Source organism: Procambarus clarkii, chromosome 22 (assembly GCF_040958095.1).
Source record: "Procambarus clarkii isolate CNS0578487 chromosome 22, FALCON_Pclarkii_2.0, whole genome shotgun sequence".
NCBI lineage: Eukaryota > Metazoa > Arthropoda > Malacostraca > Decapoda > Cambaridae > Procambarus > Procambarus clarkii.
This window is the reverse complement of record NC_091171.1, coordinates 10,329,567-10,333,816: the sequence shown is the minus strand read 5'-3', so window position 1 is coordinate 10,333,816 and position 4,250 is coordinate 10,329,567.

The window sequence follows — 4,250 nt, the reverse complement described above, 5'->3', positions numbered from 1 at the left end:
CCATACACTCCAAGTAAGTTTAGTCTACAATCATCAGCAGATTTCCTAGAATTGATCAAATCTACCCAGCCCGATGGAATCATCGCTTCCCTGGACGTTGAATCCCTTTTTACCAACGTCCCAGTCGACACAACCATAGGAATGATACTGGACAGAGTATACAGAGACGAGAGCACCCCCAAATTAGACATACCTGAGCCACACTTGAAAAGTCTTCTCGAAGCATGTACAAAGGAAGCCCCTTTCATCAGTCCACAAGGAGACATGTATTTACAAATAGACGGAGTAGCAATGGGCTCCCCCTTAGGAGTTTTATTTGCTAATTTTTATATGGGAACCATCGAAGATAGGGTCTTTAGTAGCAGACAAAAACCAACTGTATACTGCCGTTATGTAGATGACATATTCGTAATAGTAAAAGACTCAGATGAACTAATTGACCTAAAAGACACCTAGAGAGAGAGTCAGTACTCCGATTTACACATGAAAATAGTGAAAATAACAGTCTGCCATTCTTGGATGTACTAATAACAAAAACAAGAACCTCTTTAAGCACCAACGTATATACCAAGCCCACCAACATAGGATTATGCCTGAACGGTAGAAGTGAGTGCCCCCAAAGATACAAAGCCAGTGTTCTCAATGCTTATATTCGTCGAGCGCTTACCCACTGCTCTGAATGGAGCAACGTGAGTAGAGAGTTTGAAAGAGTAACTCAGGTATTGGTGAACAACGGATATAGCAACGCAGAAATAAACGCTGCTATAAGAAGACACTTGGACCGTTGGTATAATTCAGAACCTAGAACAGAAACCACAACACCCCCAATAAAATTATATTACAAATCAACCATGCACAGTGAACATATAAAAGAGGAAAGAATAATGAAAGAAATAATCCGTAAAGGAGTAAAAAGCACTACTCCTAACCAAAACATAAACCTGATAATATTCTACAAAACCAAGAAGACTTCCGAACTCCTTATCAAAAACAGCCCGAAGCCGACGGAGAACCCTCTACAGCAGTCAAGCGTTGTATACATGTACACTTGCCCCCACGAAGGATGTAACCTTCAATGTAAGTACATAGGTATGACGTCGACCAAGCTGACGAGGCGTTTGACATGCCATCTTCAATCTGGTGCCCCTAGGAATCACATGAGACAAGCCCATGACATTACTCTAACAAGAGAAATGTTGAACAAGAATACTTGCATAATAGACAAAACCCAAGATTCAAGAAGATTACAAATTCTTGAGGCAATTCACATAAGAATAGAGCGACCTACCATGAACACCCAAATCACGGAACTATTTACTCTACCCACCATGAGAGTAAGGACAAGACAAGAACATATCGATGCCAACACAGAAGACAATGTCCAACATAACAGGCCAATTACACTGGATTAATCTTTGTGTTTAGATAGGAGATGCCTCGTATGGGCCAATAAGCCTTCTGCAGCCCCTATGTTTATCCCTTATGTATCCCCCCATGTTTTCACCTTCATTGTATTATCACCTGACCTAATGCGGGTATAAAATCAACTAGTATTGTAAGAACTGTTCACTTGAGAATGAACCATGGAGGTTCGAAACGTCGTGCAAATTATACAAATAAGTGTAATACACTCTATAGTAAATCACTTCTTTTCTTCACCTTAAAAGTACGAAAATGAGTTTTGGAGAACTCCTATTTCAATTAAGCCCTGATGCTAAGAAAATAGTTAGAGGGATAGAAGCCCTAAACCAGAAAATAATAAATACAGAATATGCGGTCATATTCAATGAAACATGTTTGAAAGAAAACCTGCTGCCAGTATACACCAATAAATAAATAAATAAATAAATAAATAAATATATATATATATATATATATATATATATATATATATATATATATATATATATATATATATATATATATATATATATATATATATATATATATATATATATATATATATATATATATATATATATATATATATATATATATATATATATATATATATATATATATATATATATATATATATATATATATATATATATATATATATATATATATATATATATATATATATATATATATATATATATATATATATATATATATATATATATATATATATATATATATATATATATATATATATATATATATATATATATATATATATATATATATATATATATATATATATATATATATATATATATATATATATGTCGTACCTAGTAGCCAGAACTCACTTCTCAGCCTACTATGCAAGGCCCGATTTGTCTAATAAGCCAAGTTTTCATGAATTAATGTTTTTTCGACTACCTAACCTAACTTTTTCTGCTACCTAACCTAACCTAACCAATAAAGATAGGTTAGGTTTGGTTAGGTAGGGTTGCTTAGGTTCGGTCATATATCTATATTAATTTTAACTCCAATAAAATAAAATTAACTTCATACATAATGAAATGGGTAGCTTTATCATTTCACAAGAAAAAAATTAGAGAAAATATATTAATTCAGGAAAACTTGGCTTATTAGGCAAATCGGGCCTTGCATAGTAGGCTGAGAAGTGTGTTCTGGCTACTAGGTACGACATATATATATAATTATATATATATATATATATATATATATATATATATATATATATATATAATACATACATACATACACAGTCCTGGGTGTCTGGGTTCGAATCCTTCTGGGGTGTGGAGTTTTCAGTTGCATATTGGCTTGGGGACCATTCAAGCTTGTTCGTATTTGTGTTGCTCACGTGGCCCCACCAAGTGAGGTGATTTGATGAAATATCAATGTCCAAGTTGACCACCGAGCGCTGTCAGATGTTGGATAAATAGTCTCACGACTTCCAACATTTTTGTACAGTCAGTGTGGTCTAGCGGTTAAGGTACCAGATATGCCAAGGTGCATAGTGCTCCTGGCTGTCTGGGTTCGAATCCTTCTGGGGTGTGGAGTTTTGAGTTATATAAATTCAATATATATATACACACACACAGAGTATGTGTATAAATAAATATAAATAGTATGGACAAAATTACTAACAAAATTCGGTATGGGCATCGTGTCGTACTCAGATGCATTTTCAGTCCAATAATATCTTGTGCTGATCCAGACAGACTGGCTTTCAAAGAGGGCTTTCCAGTTACACAAAACTGAATATATACCAGCTGTTGGGAAGCATGCAAGACACCATTGTGAGCTTGTTGTGTGCAAGAACAAAGGTCAAAGACACGGAAAGTAGTCACAATATGGTGCAAAGCATGAGCTAATGCCCTGTGTTATGTCAGCTGCATCAGTATCACACCCTTCAGAATTTCTCAACATTTCATAATGGAGGTAAACCTGTATGTATATATACACCGAGTTAGTGTATAATGAAAATTCAGGAATGTAAAATTTGCTAGAAGATAAAAAATGTTGGTGTGTATTTATGACATGCATATATTTGTATGTATCAATGTACTATAAGTTTTATTATAATAAAACATCATGATACTTTAGTGAACAAAATCAGCGAATAAAATTGTGACCAAATAGATCAGACACATTACAAAGAATACGATAACAATATATTCGTGGCAACTCCCTCCAACTGAATGGCCTGCATGATGTTGCCAGGATGCTCACTACAGGAGTGAGCATGAATTGGTCAATTTCACTGTGAGATTTCTTTCCTCATTCATAACCATGGTAAATCATATTTAATTTTGTTATTATATTTTCCATGATCAGGGAATGCATTTTAACAGTATTAGAGAGAAAAACTTATGAAACTTCTTTTTTCTTGTTCACAGCAGCAGTGTTAGCTATAAATAAGAGCTCAGTGCAGGGTTTAAAGACAATTTTAATACATATTATACAATGTTTATTTGTAGACTGCATATTAAAAAAATTGGGAGATTACAAATATCTTTTATACTATTTTGGTTAATTTTTACATAACCAAAGCAGTATGCAGTATGGCCCTACAGTTATTTACAAATTAATAAAAAATACCAAATTAAATAAGGAATATACTGTACAGAATAAGGTTAACGAAAGGAACAAAATATTTGAGGGAATCATTAATGAATATTAGAGCAACTAACATATTAACTAACAATATATTATCACTTCTAAAAATTTATTTATTATTTGGAGGATGTTTCTTCAGTTCTGCAGCTCTTTATACCATAAAATATTTACAGCTTACACTAACTTACTCCCTGATAGCTCTTTTGAAGGTG